At 39.2% G+C, this 17,151-nt stretch overlaps 1 protein-coding gene and 1 long non-coding RNA gene across 3 annotated transcripts in view; one reads left to right on the top strand and one right to left on the bottom strand.

The window, feature by feature from the left end:
* Nucleotides 1-14,205, bottom strand: part of LOC100009591 (sodium channel protein type 1 subunit alpha) — a 161,377-nt gene extending 147,172 nt beyond the window's left edge. Inside the window, exon 1 of the mRNA XM_051848547.2 lies at nt 14,068-14,205. The gene's annotated coding sequence lies outside the window, so the exon portion shown is untranslated. The remainder of the gene's footprint in view (nt 1-14,067) is intronic.
* Nucleotides 14,206-14,226: 21 nt separating this feature from the next.
* Nucleotides 14,227-17,151, top strand: part of LOC127491606 (uncharacterized) — a 140,491-nt gene continuing 137,566 nt past the window's right edge. Inside the window, exon 1 of one of the 2 annotated variants that reach the window (XR_007920389.2) lies at nt 14,227-14,591. This is a non-coding gene — a long non-coding RNA (uncharacterized lncRNA). The remainder of the gene's footprint in view (nt 14,592-17,151) is intronic. The other variant, XR_011387279.1, reaches the window with a different exon arrangement.

Raw genomic sequence — 17,151 nt, 5'->3', positions numbered from 1 at the left:
CCCACTCTTATGTTTAACAGGGATCACATTTCAGTTAATTTTCAACACTTAAGAATAACTGTGTATTAATTACAGAATTAAACCAGGCATATAAGTAGAACAGACAAAAAAACTACTAAGAGGGATAATGTATTAAGTTGTTCATTAACAGTCAGGGCTATGCTGATCAAGTCACCGTTTCCCATAGTGTCCTCTTACTCTTTCTGTAAGTCTAAGCAAACATAGAATGTGCATCTTTCCATGACTTTCCATGACTTCAGCAATAATGAAACTCAGCTATCATTTGCTATTCTTTTCATGGTAGTTGTTTCTAAGATTTTATCACACACACACACACACACACACACACAGAGTTGGTTAATGTTCCGTTGCCTCTTTCCCATTTCCCCTTCCTTCTGCTGTACAAGACAGCAGTACTGTAATTACACCTAGAGTTATACTTCCATGAAGCACTGATGACTTTAAAACCATACTTTGGATTCCATCAGGTGTCTGGCAGGAAATAGCTGTTACCTGAAATGGGGTTAAATGAAAGTAATTTAGGGACCAGTACTGGGACTTAGTGGGTAAAGCCACCACTTGTGGTGCCGGCATCCCATTTGAGCATCAGTTCAGGTCCTTGCTGTTCCACTTTTGGTCCAGCTCCTGCACCTGCATGGAAGACCGAGAGGAAGCTCCTGGCTCCAGGCTTCTGCACAGCTCTGGCCATTTTAGCCAGTTGGGGAGTGAACCAGCAGATGGAAGACCTCTCTCTGTGTCTCTGCTTCTCCTTCTCCCTCTGTGTAACTCTGGCTTTCAAATAAAACAAATAAATCTTTAAAAAATGAAAGAAATTTGAACTCTGTAATTAACACACAATTATTCTTAGGTGTTTAAATTTTAACTGAAAAGTGATCCCTGTTAAGAATCTGGAAAGCATTATGCTGAGTGAAATAAGCCAGTCCCAAAGGGACAAATACCATATGTTCTCCCTGATCGGTGACAACTAACTGAGCACCAAAAAGGAAACCTGTAAAAGTGAAATGAACACTGTGAGAAATGGTGACTTGATCAGCCCTTGCCCTGACTGTTGATGAACAACTTAATATGTTATCCCTCTTAGTATTTTTTTTTGTTTAGTTGTTCTACTTAATACTTTGGGTTGAATACTGTAATCAATACACAGTTATTCTCAAGTGTTGAAACTTAACTGAAAAGTGATCGCTGTTAAATATAAGAGTGGGAATAAGAGAGGGAAGAGATGTGCAATTCGGGACATGCTCAAGCTGACTTACCTCAAATGGTAGAGTTAGAAACATACCAGGGGATTCCAATTCAATCCCATCAAGGTGGCATGTACCAATGCCATCTCACTAGTCCTGGTGATCAATTTCTGTTCACAATTGATCATAATGATAGGACTAAGAGCCAAAGGGATCACATAAACAAGAATAGTGTCTGCAAATACTAGCTGATAGAATAAAAAGGGAGAGAATGATCCAACATGGGAAGCGAGATACACAGCAGACCCATAGAATGGCAGATGTCCTAAACAGCACTCTGGCCTCAGAATCAGCCCTTAAGGCATTCGGATCTGGCTGAAAAGCCCATGAGAGTATTTCAGGCATGGAAAGCCAAGACACTCTGGGGGGAAAAAAAAAACCTAAATGAAAGATCTCCGTGAGTGAGATCCCAGTGGAAAGAAAGGGCCATCAAAGAAGGAGGTACCTTTCTCTGAAGGGAGGAGAGAACTTCCACTTTGACCATGGCCTTGTCTAAATATGATCAGAGTCGGTGAACTCAGGGGGCTTCCATAGCCTTGGCAGCTCATGACAAGAGCCTAGGGTGATTACTGAGGCCATAAACAAGAGTGTCAATTTGTTAAGTCAACAACAGGAGTCACTGTGCACTTACTCCTCATGTAGGATCTCTGTCCTTAATGTGCTGTACATTGAGATTTAATGCTATAACTAGTACTCAAACAGTATTTTTCACTTTATGTTTCTGTGTGGGAGCAAACTGTTGAAATCTTTACTTAATGTATGCTAAAATGATCTTCTGTTTACAAAGAGAATCAAAAATGAATCTTGATGTGAATGGAAGGGGAGAGGGAGTGGGAAAGGGGAGGGTAGCGGGTGGGAGAGACGTTATGGGGGGAAGCCATTGTAATCCATAAGCTGTACTTTGGAAATTTATATTAATTAAATAAAAGTTAAAAAAATGAAAGTAATTTAATGACAAAGTTATCTACCATGTGGATTAACATAATTGATGAAACACCCAACAACTAGCAAGAAATATCATCCCTGGGAAAAGAATGGGATAGTGACACCAGCTCCTACTGAAAGTTGGAGTTTTGAAGGAGGTTTATCTAGAAAAGAATAGCTACTTCTTTAGAAGCTGAGATGTGATGCAGAGGAGTGGATACTCTCCTATTTCCTTTTTATGCCTGTCTTGGGCTGAATTCAAGGAAGTCATTGGACAAAATCTTCCAGATTATACAATCAATGGAAATTGATTCTGATGGGTAAGCTTTCTCTCCAGTCTGTCGCTTGTCCCACTTCTAACTCACATTTCAGCACTCCTAACACTTTCTTCAGTTGGCCTACATTCCTACAACCCCTTTTTCAGGGTTCCAGCTCTTGCAGGACTCTGGGAGTGTTGCTCTTTCCAGGTGCCCATTTAGTCTTCCCTACTGTTGCAAGTTCCTGGGTGTCTCATCATCTTAATTCAGCTCCCTTCAGTTTTCTCTTTGTGTAGTCTTTTCATTTATAATATCATAATTAAAATATTTACTCCTTTGTAAACACAAGGACTTGAAGCCTACCAGATTTGAAGGGCCATGGTAACTGGGGAGAAAACCAACATGTACTATCTTATCTTAAAATGTTTCTTTCTCTTTGCTTAAAAAACACACACACACACTCATGATGCCATTATCTTGTACACAGAAAATCCCAAAGTAAAGATGCAGTAGTGTTTCTATATAAAGTAAAAATCAGTAGTGTTTCTATATAACAATAGCGAATTATTGAAAAAAAGAGTCAAGAAAGTAGTCACATTTATAATAGCTAAGAAGAAAACAAATGGAAGTAAATTTAACCAAAAAGGTGAAAGATATTATAATGAAGACTCAGAAAGACTGAAGGAAAAAATGGAAGAGGACACCAATAAAGAGAAATTACAGCCCATGTTCATAAATTAGAAGTTATTGTTATAGCACACATGTGGCCCTGAAACCATCTCTAGAGTCAATGCAAACCTCTGACATTATAGGACTAGAAAAAACATCTAAAATTCATATAGAACCATAATAATTCCTAAATAACCAATGCAATCTTGAGGCAAAAGAACAAAGCAATAAGCATCACACTAACTGACTTCAAAATACAAAATACAAAAATACAAAATAGTAATCAAAATAACATAGTATTGGCATTAAAAACAGATGCATTGACCAATGTATCAAAATAGAAAGGCCTAGAAGTAACTCATGAATCTATAGCCAACTAACATTTGAACAAAGTGCTGAGAACACGCATTGAGGAGACAGTCTCTACAATAAATGATACTGGGGAAATTGAAAATCCACATGCAGAAGAATAAAGCTAGACCTTTGTCTCTTTTCATATACAAAAATCAACTCAAAATGCATCAAAGACCTAGAAGAAACCATAGCAGAAATGCTGTAAGACATTGTGATGGGCAAAGATTTTTGGCTAAGATCTCAAAAATACATGCAACAGAAGTAAAAATATACAAATGGGATTATATAAAATTAAAAGGTTATAACTGTAAAAGAAACAAACTCAGCAAAAAGACATTTCACAGAATGGGAGAAAATATTTGCAAACTATACACCTGTCAAGGGATTAGTAATAAGAATATGTAAGGAACTCAAACAATTCAATAAGAAACATTGTCAATCTGTTCTAAAAATACGCAATATATCTAAATAGACATTTGCTGAAAGAAGATATAGATGTACAATTGGCTAACATGTATTTGGAGAAATGTTCAATATGAGGATTAATCAGAGAAATACAAATCAAAACCACAATAAGATTACCTCACTCCAATTAGATTAGCTTTATCAAAATGACAAAACCTGCTTGTGAGGAGGTGGAGAAAGGGGCACCCTTATATACTCTTGGTAGGAAAGTCAATGTGTATGGCCATTTTAGTAAACAGTATGGATGTACCTCAAAAAATTTAAAAAATTATCATATGATCCAGCTATCTCACTATTGTTTATATTTTCAAAGAAAATTATATCAGTATGTCAGATACACATTTTCACTCCCATATTTATTATAGCACTATTCACAATAGCCAAGAAATTAAAACAACCTAAGGCTATCAATTCACGAATGGATAAAGAAAATGTGTTCTATATACATAATAAAATATTATGTATTATAAAAAACATGAAATCTTGTACTTTGCAACAGCATGTGTGGAACTGGAGGTCATTATGATAATTGAAATAATCCAGGTACAGAAAGACAAGGATCACACAATCTCACTGATTTGTGGAATCTAAAATAGTTAAAGTTGTGAGTTGAATAGTGGTTACCAGAATCTGGGAAGAGTAGGAAGGATGGAGGGATGGAGAAATATTTGTCAACAGGTACCAGCTTACAGTTAGAGAAAAGAAATGACAGCAGATGTTCTATTGCATAACAGGGGGACTATAGATGACAATAATGTACTGCATACTTCACAAAATCTAAAAGATGGAATTTTCAATATTTTCACCACATAGACATTATAGGCTTGAGGACATAGGTATGCTTTGTCCATTTGGTATTATACAACATATACAGATATCAAAACATATAGTACCTCATAAACACATACAGTTTTATGTGTCAACTTAAAAGTTAACAAACAGATATTTAAAATAGCTTACAGAGATCAGCAATATCTTAAGATAAATGATTTTAATATATTAACCTTAACACTATGCCTACACAGGAATAAATATATCAATATTCAAGCATTGGGGCTGGCACTGTGGCATAGCAGATAAAGCTGCCACCTGCAGTGCCGGCATTCCATATGGGTGCTTGTTAGAGTCCCAGCTGCCCCTCTTCTGATCCGGGTCTCTGCTACGGCCTGAGAAAGCAGTGGAAGATGGCCCAAGTGCTTGAACCGCCACAGCCATGTGGGAGACCTGGAACAAGCTCCTGGCTGGGGAGCTTTGGCTTGGCTCATCTCTGGCTGTTGCAGCCATTTGGGGAGTGAACCAGCGGGTGGAAGACCTTTCTCTCTGTTTCTCCCTCTTTCTGTCTATAGCTCTACCTCTCGAGCAAATAAATTTATCTTAAAAAAAGAAAAAATCAAGCATTAGTATTCTCAAATCAATTCTAATAATGATTAAAGAGGAAGAATAATTATTCCTTATATTTATTGACTTTATATGCTGGAACATTTAAATCTTGCAGTAATTTCATGAAATAGATATTAAGATTTATAGATGAGAAAACTGAGACATAGAATAATTATCTTGGCCAAGACCACATAGAAAGGAGGTGATTAACTGTAGTTTTTATACCAGCAATCTATTTGAAGTATTTCCAATATAAGGCAAATCAGCTTGTTCACATAAAATTCTCTGCAATTTCACATTATTCAAATCATGGTGGCAAATCTCCGGGATCCATGTTCAAAGAACAAAGGAAAGATGACATAGCTGTTCTTCCCTGGAATGGTTTATTTCACATTACATACATGCAGGATGAAATGGGGGAGACATTTCAATGTGTGGCTGGCCCAAGACAGTTTTGAAATTTATGGTAGATCCAGAGCCTATATTTTTGTCAGACACATTGTGGGATGGCTGGGGGCAGAGTGGGAGTGTGACAGTTGACAGTGGTTTCTTTAGCTTCCCACAGCATGTAAAGGAGGGTAATTATGTTTGAAAATACTTTCACCAAGTCAATAATAGAATATACATGTGAGGAGTGGAGATAATTTGCTTTGATCTAGCATGCTATAGTCTCTAGAAGTTTAAATTTGTTAAAAAATGAAAAACTAAATAACATACTTATTGATCATTATTATTTGACCAGATTGATTCAGCAAAGCTTCGTGTTGCACACATCATACTCAAAGAGGTGATTTCTCTCAGTTCATTTCTAGAAACAAGTGCTTTTTTGCCCTGATTGATACTTGTGAAGGGATAAGCCACAAAAATACCATGCCACTTTCTAAATATTAAAGCTTTGCTGGCTCCTCAAAGTGTGGCAGTAGACTAGCACATTGCCATTTCGTAGCAGTGTGTTGAAAATGAGGACTCTTGGCCCCCACCCAAGACCTTCTAAATCAGAATGTACATTTTAAGAAGATGTCCAGGCAATTCCTGTGCACATTAATGCTTGAGAAGCAATGCTGTAGAAACCTGTTGTCCATCTTCACAGCCGACCTCAGCTCTTTCAGCTGACCCACTTGCCTCTGCACTCAGAACATATAAATCCATCACTCTGCCCTTCTCACAATTCCCTAGCCACACCTAACACCTTTGAAGGCATGCTCAGCCACACCAATTAATATCCACCAGGCAAATGTCTAACCTGCTCTTTAAGTAACATTTTAAATGCTGATGGAGCTGTGTGGTTCTTTAAGGAAAAAATAACATTTCAAATTTTCTTCCCACAAGTCCATTCTGCAGAGGCATTTACTGTTAATATTCCTTAAATAACCTGTTTAGAAATTTCTTGTATATATCCAAGCATCTGAAATACATATGTTGTCTGTTTTTTTTCCCCAGAAATGACATCACATGATACACCTGGATGTACACCTTGTTTAATTTACATAGTTTATCACTAATCTGTTCCTTTGTTATTTCCCTTTTCCAATTTTACACTTTTTTTATAGGCAGATGAAGAGAGAAACCAAAAGGGAGACAGAGGGCCGGCGCCGCGGCTCACTAGGCTAATCCTCCGCCTTGCGGCGCCGGCACACCGGGTTCTAGTCCTGGTCGGGGCGCCGGATTCTGTCCCGGTTGCCCCTCTTCCAGGCCAGCCCTCTGCTGTGGCCAGGGAGTGCAGTGGAGGATGGCCCAGGTGCTTGGGTCCTGCACCCCATGGGAGACCAGGAAAAGCACCTGGCTCCTGGCTCCTGTCACCGGATCAGCGCGGTGCGCTGGCCGCAGCGCGCCGGCTGCGGCAGCCACTGGAGGGTGAACCAACGGCAAAAGGAAGACCTTTCTCTCTGTCTCTCTCTCTCACTGTCCACTCTGCCTGTCAAAAAAAAAAAAAAAAAAAAAAAAAAAAAAAAAAAAAAAAAAAAAAAAGGGAGACAGAGATCTTTTGTCTGCCAGTTTACTTCCTAAATGCCTGCAACAGCTAGGACTGAGCAAGGCTGAAGCCAGGAGCCCAGAACTCAGTCTAGGTCTCCCATGTGGGTGGAAGGGCTCTAAGTACTTGAATCATCACCTGCTGCCTTCCAGGCTGCACAGTAGCCAAACGTTGGACCAGAAGAATGGCGAGAATTACAACCTTATTCTGGGATATGGGTATTTTAACCACTGCATGGAATACCTACCCTGTCCCTTAGAGCATATTTTATTAGGCATATAGATGGATACATCAAAACAAATAAATTTCAAATGATAAATATGTGATTTCCTCTTTTTTATTTTTTGCTTTTTCAAACAATAGTGATATAAAAACCACTTTAAAATGTATTTCCCATTTGTGTAAGACTCTGTAAGTTACATACTCAGGAAATGGATATGCTGAGTAGAAGGGATGTGCCTTTTGATGTTGGTAGGTATCTTTTTTTTTTTTTTTTTTTTTTTTTTTTTTTTTTTTTTGACAGGCAGAGTGGACAGTGAGAGAGAGACAGAGAGAAAGGTATTCCTTTGCCGTTGGTTCACCCTCCAATGGCTGCTGTGGCCGGTGTGCTGCGGCCGGCGCACCGCGCTGATCCGATGGCAGCAGCCAGGTGCTTCTCCTGGTCTCCCACGGGGTGCAGAGCCCAAGCACTTGGGCCATCCTCCACAACACTCCTTGGCCACAGCAGAGAGCTGGCCTGGAAGAGGGGCAACCGGGACAGAATCCGGTGCCCCGACTGGAACTAGAACCTGGTGTGCCGGCACCGCAAGGCAGAGGATTAGCCTAGTGAGCCGTGGCACCGGCCAGTAGGTATCAATAGACCTCCTTCCAGACATGCATATTTTCTATTCTAATAAGAACAATATAACTGTTTCCTATATCTTTGACATCACTAGGAATTGTAAAACTTCTTACTTGGTGAAATCTAGGCATATTTTTGACACCACCCAAGAGTTTCCTTGAGGTGCTTACCAGGAGAAGTACAGAGTGGAGGAGAAAGAGAGTGCATTTTAATAGATGGTACCATGCACAGACAGATGTAAGGTTGGGTTTGTGAAAGAGGATAGAGTTTGGGAAAGTGGTCAGAAGGTGAGTTCACACAGGATCTGGTCTACCTGCTAAAGAGGAAATGATGGAGCCACATTCAGAATGAAACCAAGAGAATATGGTGTTGAAAAGCTCAAGTCAAACATTTTGTTTTGTCCTTCTCCCAACTGGAGGGAGTCATCTATTTTCTGTTTGGGCACTCACTGATAATAGTAGTGTCTTATAATTGGCTTATTTTCTCCTAAACCTAAGTTAGACAAAGTGGGATTGGTTATGAAAGAGTTGGCTAATGGCCAGGAAAGCAAGTTTGTAAATCTGAAAGTCAAAACCAAAACTTAAAAAAAAAAAGTGTCTTAGTTGTGCTAACAAAGCTATTTCTTTTTAAGATTTATTTTATTTATTTGAAAGGGAAAGTTACAGAGAGAGGACACACACACAGACACACACACACACAGGGAGAGAGAGAGCGAGAGCGAGAGAGAGAGAGAGAGAGAGAGAACCTTCCATCCATTGGTTAACTCACCAGATGGCCACAATAGCCAGGACAGGGGCAGACTGAAGCCAGGAGCCGGGAGCTTCTTCTAGGTCTCCAACATGGATACAAGTGGCCCAAAGACTTGAGTCATCTTCCTCTGCTTTCCCAGGCCATTAGCAGGGAGTTGGATTGGAAGTGGAACAGCTGGGACTAGAACTGGTGCCCATGTTGGATGCTGATGCTGCATGCAGTGCTTAGCCCTGGTAGTTCTATTTTTAATTCTAACTATATATAATATTGAACCTTGCCTTGTAGAATAGTGAAAAAAAGATACAGAATGGCTTCTGAGGATATTGAACATTTATTTCTTATTATAAAATGATAGATGCAATGTGAAGTATCTTCAAAAGTTGCTGTGAATTGCCAAGTATCATGTCTGTAGAAATATTAATATAGTAATTCAAATATATGCCATTATTATGTTGACTAACAGAAATTTATCTACAGATTTCTTAGTCTAATGTGTTTTATTCATAGATATCCCAGAATAAAGACCTAATTTGAAATGTTAGTACAGCACACTAAAAAGAATTCCTGACTCTTGGGAAAAATATGTGTTGTGGGGAGCAACTGAGACTGGGCTAAGTTACTGGAATTAAGACTTATTCTATGCATCTGCTCTCCCACAATATGGCACTGGGGAGGAGTAAACTTCTACGCAGCTGCCTCTCACCAACTTGACAAACTGCAGGAGCTGATCCTGCTCCTGATTGGAGGAGAGCAGTGTACTCGGTGTGTGGGTAGCAGAGTTGGGATTGGTGGAAGAGGACTATAAAGGAGGAGAGAGACAACATGCACCAGGAACATCTAAGGGAAACATCCGAATAACATCTGAGCAGCCCCTGAGAGAGCCGGCCGGCGGTGTGCCGCTCCCCTGCGGAAGTGGGGAAAGTGGCAGGGGGAGCCGCCCTTCCACGGAGGTGGAAGGATCAGTAGCCAACCCGGGAAGAACCAGCAGCAAACCCGGGAAGGGCCGAGCAGACAAAAGAACAGCACAGGGTCCTGTGTTGTTCCTCCACAAAGTGGGGGAGTGACAATGTGTGTGTGTGTGTGTGAAGCTTGTGAACTTCTACAACAAATATAAGCCTTAGAAAATTTCTGAACACTGTTGCTGAAATGCATAAACATTTTATGGGGAGGTATCATTTAAAATTTTGGGACCCTAACATGTAATGTGTGATTTTAAAGGCCAACAACTGCCATCTACCAATACTTCTAAAGATAAGAAAACGAACTTAACTACTTATTCTCAGCCTGAAATTTTATCACTTTATGTGTACATTAGGACCCCAATTGCCTTCTGTGAAGATTGGGTGATCCTAAATTGAATGTATATAATCTTTGAAACTTGTAGATGATTTCGAGCATACCACCTGGATACAGTAGCTATAGAAAGTAGATTACTGTTCACTTGGGGAAGAGAATTTAGGGTGCTAGATCATGCAGGGAGGAAGTGAGGAGTAGAAGTGGGAGAAGGAGGAAGAGTGGGGGGAAATGTCCATATTTTGATGACATCTATTCAAACTGAAAGGTGATGGGTCTAGAGAAGTCTCTAGTAGAAACCAGTGAAAGAGGGAATTAGGGTCACTTGATTGAATGGTGAGATGGTATCTGTGGAACCAGGGCTTTAGGGCATAAGTGCTGTAAGATTCTAACTCCCTGAGAAATTGTAGAGAAGGCATTTGGACTCCAGAGTATGGAGTTGGTAAGTATTTGAAGAAATTACACCCAGATATTCAAGAGGACAAAATGTTGCAGCTTACACCTGGGTATTCAAGTAAGAAATATATTTATTTATTTGCTTATAAATTTTAACCTTTCCAAAAGGAGAAGCAATACATTTATTGTATTATTTAGTATAATAGAGCTTTTCATTGGGGAGTTAATTTAGGCCAGTGCTTCCCAAATGAGGAGGGAGAAATTCTGCTTTCAGAAGACATGCATTAATGCCTGGAAACATTCTGATTGTCACTAGTGGAGACTGCTGCTGGCACCTCTTAAGTAGAGACCAGGGATGCTCCTGACCATTTTGCTATACAGAGGACAGATCCCACAGGAAAGAATATCTCAGTTAAAATGTCGATGTGCTGAGTTGAGAAGCTCTGTTTTAAACCAATCTATCATTTTGCAAATGAGAAATGGAAAATCAAACAGGGTTAGTGATATGTGCCAAGTCACAGAGTGAACAAATAGAAGAGACAAATTCTCTAGTGTTTTTTCTTTTTTCTTTTCTTTTTTTTTTCATTTTTTTTTTTTTTGATAGGCAGAGTGGACAGTGAGAGAGAGAGACAGAGAGAAAGGTCTTCCTTTTGCTCTTGGTTCACCCTCCAATGGCCGCTGCGGCCAGCGCACCGCGCTGATCCAATGGCAGGAGCCAGGTGCAGGTGCTTCTCCTGGTCTCCCATGGGGTGCGGGGCCCAAGTACTTGGGCCATCCTCCACTGCACTCCTGGGCCACAGCAGAGAGCTGGCCTGGAAGAGGGGCAACCGAGACAGAATCCGGCGCCCCGACCGGGACTGGAACCCGGTGTGCCGGCGCCACAAGGCGGAGGATTAGCCTAGTGAGCCGCGGCGCCGGCCTAGTGTTTTTTCTATTACCTGATTTAACTTCTAAGAGCTATAGTTCTCAAGTGGAACTGTTGGATAAGAGTTTTTTTAATAAAGATTATTTATTTGAAAGTTAGAGTTACAGAGAGAGACAGGGAGAGACAGAGGGCAGTCCACCATCTGCTGGTTCACTCCCCAAATGGCTACAGGAGCCAGGAGCTTCATCTGGGTATCCCATATAGGGGGACAGGAGCCTAAGCACTTGTACCATCTTCCACTGTTTTCCCCAGGCCATTAGCAGGGAGCTAGATCAGAAGTGAAGCAACTAGGGTACAAACCGGAGCTCTGTGGGATGCTGGCATCACAGGCAGTAGCTTTACCACTATGCCACAACACCGGCCCCAGAAAATAGTTTTTATGATTATATTTAGACTTAAGATGTTCAGACTTATCTCAAAAAACTTTAAAATATATTGTTGGTTACACTTGGATATCTAGGCAATGAAGAACATAGAGAATTTAATTACATAATATGTATTCAATTTTACATAGTAAAATTATCTTTATGATGTTTAATGAAATGACTGCCCAGCATAGTGTTTCTCATACTTCAGTATGCCTTACAGTCTATCTGGAGGGCTTGTAAAAACATCAATCAACAAAACTCCCCTGGAGGTTTTGACTCAATAAATCTAAAGTGAGTATTGAAAATAAACAAGTTCCCAGGTAATGCTGGGAGATTATGCATTGTGAACGACTGGCCTAACAACTGGTAGGTACTTAGTAAATGTAACCCTAATGTCACATGTGTTTAAAAGAGTCAACCTCATTGAAACTGTAACCTCACTTTATCATAGAGTAGTAAATAATTTTAATCCACACATAGAGGAATATACTCATAAAGATGGAAGAATAAAAACTTATTTAAATTTCATTTAATCTAAATTTCTCACTTTAAAAGTAAAGAACTTCATATTTTAGGTTAACTACCAGAAAGAAGTATTAGTTTGTAACAAACAGCCAATAAAAAACAGTTTTAAAATCATTTGTAAATAACTGAGTAATGTCAATGTTATCACAAATATACATAAACCCGAAGATTGTAAATGCATTCAAGTATATTTTCAGCATTACAGTTATGAGAAACAGTCCAAATGCCAAACTAAGTAGAACCTGGTCTGATAGGGCTCTTAAACCTCTGTGTAACTATGGGAAAAATGTCTATTGACATCAGTAATATAAAACTAGGCCCTGAGGGACTATAACTGTCTCTTCAAATTATTTGGAAAAGCATGTACATGCTTAATCACTTAAATATAGCATAAAATTATAAGCAGTGTGTTCTCATCATAAACAATCAATGTGCTACTTTTAATCACAGTTAATATAGTAAAACGTACCCCAAGGAAATTCATTTCAGTAACACTCATTTTCATTTATTTAACTTAATAAAAAGAATGTAAGAAATTTCAGATGCTTTAAAACTGTTTCCCTGGAAAGTGCACTTTAACTATCCTGCCACTTGCCAATGCTTGTTAAGAGACTCAAACAAACAACAGAATGTCAACTTTCCATTTAGCTCTTTGAGATCATGAGGAAATCTACATAGCCTTTTTCCTCATAATTCATGACCTCCTGTGCAAGGCAATGAATTTCACTTGCCAAGGGTGTGCAGAAAAAGCTGCATTTATCTTCAACTTAAAAATATCCATCAATCTTGTAAATTAGGTTTCTATTTCTATTGTGCCATCATCTCTGGTTAAAGCTAATGGCAATTCCTTGCCTATATCACACTGCTGCCGCAATCTTACGTACAACTACATCAGGCTTTTCTGCAGCATTTGATAAGAACCTGCTATTTTAACTAATTCCTGGAGCAGGACACGGTGTAAGAGTCTGAAACAGAATTAGTGGTATAATGTTTCTCCTGTTACTCATAGAGTGAATAATTGTTCCTGTCAAACCTAGGGTCATCCCTCCAAGCCTCCTAAATGCAGCACAGGTTGAGCCAATGCGTTAACCCAGCATCGTGCAGCACAAGTATCAAATGGCGCTTTTACTGCAGTATTCACCTGGCAAATAACTAGGCAGGGTTTATTGTTTGTTGAAGTCTTGCAGCTGCTGGGTCATACAGGCTCCATTACTACCTTAAGAAAACAATCACAACAGGAGAAAACCCAGGCAGACACACAGACACACACACAGACACACACAGACACACACACACATCTTATTTACATGAGAAGCCAATTTATAATCAGAGACAAGAGTAGCATAAAAACCAAGAAAGGTAGTAAATATTTAAATTACAAGCCACAACTCATAATGCTCTCCTGCAACACCTCTTAACCAAAGAATTGCACTCAGAGTCTAAACATCAAATCAACATTCATTCCTTGATGGTTAGAGATGATGCTTACTCAGCAAATTCCAAGTTATCGTTTATTTACTCCAAGTATGCTAAAGCTAGGATTATTAGACGACTTATAGTGCTTTTTCAAGCCTGCTGAAATAACTGGAATCTCTCAGAAATTTCTCCCTGTACTTCTCAGCATGGCTGACAGGAATCTGTCAAGACTACAGTATCGAAACAACTGAATCTTTTAAAAATATTTACCCCCGAAAGATGTAGTGAAAGCTCAGCTTCCTTCAGCCTCCATAGCCCCTGAAGTGTTAATCAGAAGAAACAGTCCCATGAGTTCCCACAGGCCAGCAGTGCGTCTCCTACACTTGACCTAGAGAGCGTTACATAAGGAAGCATCAGTGCTGGGAGCTTGCTGAATGTCATCACCAGCGAGAGTAAGACGTGTTGGCAGCAGCAGGCAGGCGGGCAGGCTGGGAGTTTGCATGGAGATCCTGAAGTCTTTCTTGTCTTCCTCTTTTGAAATATTTTGGAAGGAGCGTTAAGAAAGGCTCAGAAACTGGGCTCATGTTTTTTTTTTCTTTTTTTCGTTGTGAGAAGAATGACCAAGAGCACAAAAGCTGAATCTTGCAAGTGTGAGGCGTCTCTTTCAGTGTTTGCAGTAAACCCTAGAATGAACTGCTGTCTGCAAAGTCCTGTACCGTGACATCTAAAATGAAGTGGCTGGTAAAGCTCAAAGGCTGATACGGAGAGCTTTTGTCTACCTTTAACTCATCGTGGTAAGTAGGGGGGGAAATGTGAATCCGTAACGTGATAATAATAGTTGGGGCTGAGAGTTGTTTCATAGGATGATAACTAAAGAATTTGTGAAATCATGTTCCTTAAATATTCTGCTTCAAGCAATATGATAGGATTTTTACTCTTGTATATAAAATTTAGAATATGATGAGTTAAACTGGTTGTGCTTCATGTGTTTCAACTTCTGAAATTATCATGCAAGAAATAAGAAAAGGGGTAACTATCCAGTGGTTTGAAGATGAATGTCAGGTGTGTTAATCGATTACTTCTGTTGTCTATACTCTAAAACAAGGTCAGGTTTTAACACCAGATTTTGCATATAATGAATCAATTTTTAGGCACTAAAGAAAGTTTCTCATAATAGAGCAAGGGAATCACTATGCTTTAGAGATAAGCTTTGCTGGAGTCACTTCTGGACATCTGGGGGATACTTTGAACAGCAAATTAAAAACAATGCACTCTCCATCTAATTTTCATTCAATTATCTTAACTGTGCAATACAAGTTACACCCTTAAAAGCCAGGAATAACAACTGCAGTCCTCTATGATTGTGAGTACAGTGATATTGTGTTATTAATATAAGATGACATTGTTGTTTAATTATATATAAAATTGTGGTTTTATATGGGATGTGGGCTAAGATGTATAATTCCTGAGGCAACAGAAATAGAGAAACCATGCATCATTTAAAATAATCTTAATGTTCTGTTCTTAGTTGGAAAGCATATCAGCTAATGCAGTATCCTGAGAATAGAGTAAGGAAATAAGAGAATTTAGGTATCAAAGAACACAATGATCTAATTCTACCCCAGACTTTAACTTGTAAGGAAACTGAGATAGAAAGAAGTTAAATGACCTACCTTAGCTGAAATGTTGGAAGAAGGGAGTAGAAATGTCTTCCTGATACTCACCTGGTGTTCTGCTACTATACTGCCGTGGACAACTGTGCTATGATACTACAGTAAATGTTTGCTATATAGTGCTTTTTTTCCCCTCATGGAAATGATAGAAAACAAAGTGGAGTAGCAGTAAGTATCTGCTTTCAGCTATGGTTTGATTTTGGAAAAACAAGTCCTGTGTTGTGTGGAATGAGAGATTTTCTGCAATTATTTCTTACAACTGTAATGAACATATTGGTGCAACATTTAATTAAATCTTTCAATCATGATTCTATATCCTAAAAATTAAGCTGTGCAGACCATGCTGGTGGTTCAAATTCTTTTATTTTGTTGATGTAGATTGTGGTACTAGGCTTCCTCATCTCTTGGAGAGCTAAGATATGTGAGATAAACAACACATAGGATGCAAATACATGGAAAATAGAATGCTTTATAAAAGATTCTGTGTATTCCTATCAAGTAAACAGAGCCATTTCCAGTCAAGCATTGTAATTTTAACCCTTGTATCCCTGCCTGTAGTACAATATTTCCTGTGCCCTAAGTAAATATTTGGGAGACTATATGGAGGAATAAAAAGTATTCATAATGTGTTCATGTGTGGGAACTGCATATGCTATGGCCTGGCAGAGTTCTTTGGAGGATTCATTCTAAGATTTGTATCAAAATGATATATTAATATATACTTTTAATAATTGCCAAGATAAATAGTTTTGAAATATTTGAAAACTTAAAAAAAATTTTAAATATTTAGAAATGGTTTTTAGGTTTCCCCTAATTGGATTAACTTGGTACAGGTTTGGCTGTTCTTAGAGGCATTCCAATATTCATTAAAGAGTTTTGTGTGTTTCAAGTGACATTAAATCCAGAGGTAGACTTCAGAGCTGGTCAGGAAGACCCACAGTGCTCAGGGTCTTAAGCTCATTTTTCTTCCTCTCAATTCTTTTTAGCCTGTGTCTTTAATCTTTACTCTTTTGTGGTCTCAAGATGGCTGTATCATATCCAGCTTTCTGACTGCATTTTGAGTAGGAAAATAAGAGAAGTGAAAGGCATAAAGTATGCACCAGCTGAATCAACTCTCTCCAAGAGCTTTCACAGACGGCACCTCTAGAGTCTTTAACATCTTACGGCTCCCAATTATGAAACATTCCCATGCTCCACCCTAGGGGCGTTTGAAATAATTATGTTTTCAATTGAGACCATTGCCAAATGAAATAGGGGTTCAGTTTTCTAAGGGAAGGAGGTAGTCTGTCCCCTCTCACCTCACCAATTCTCCCTTAGTATATAGTCTTGCTTACTGGGAAAAATTCTAAGCATTCCGTGTGATTGGATAATCTAAACTTATTTATATTCCAAAAGAATTAAAAAGCTGGGGCGTTGTGTGCAGAGGGTTAAGCCACTGCCTGCCACACCTGCATCCCCTGTTGGAGTGCTGGTTAAAGCCCCAGATGCTCTGCTTCTAATCCACCTCTCTGCTAATGAACTATGGAAGGCACGTGAAGATGGATAAGTACCTGAGCCCATGACACCTATGTCAGAAACCTGGACGGAGTTCTAGGCTCCTGATGTCAACCTGTAGCATGCTGGGTCATTGTGGCCATTCGGGGAATGAACCAGCGGATGGAAGATTTCTTTTTCTGTCTCT

Source organism: Oryctolagus cuniculus, chromosome 3, assembly GCF_964237555.1.
Source record: "Oryctolagus cuniculus chromosome 3, mOryCun1.1, whole genome shotgun sequence".
NCBI classification, from domain to species: Eukaryota; Metazoa; Chordata; class Mammalia; order Lagomorpha; family Leporidae; genus Oryctolagus; species Oryctolagus cuniculus.
The sequence above is the reverse complement of the archived record's forward strand: the minus strand, read 5'-3'. Positions and strand labels throughout refer to the sequence as shown.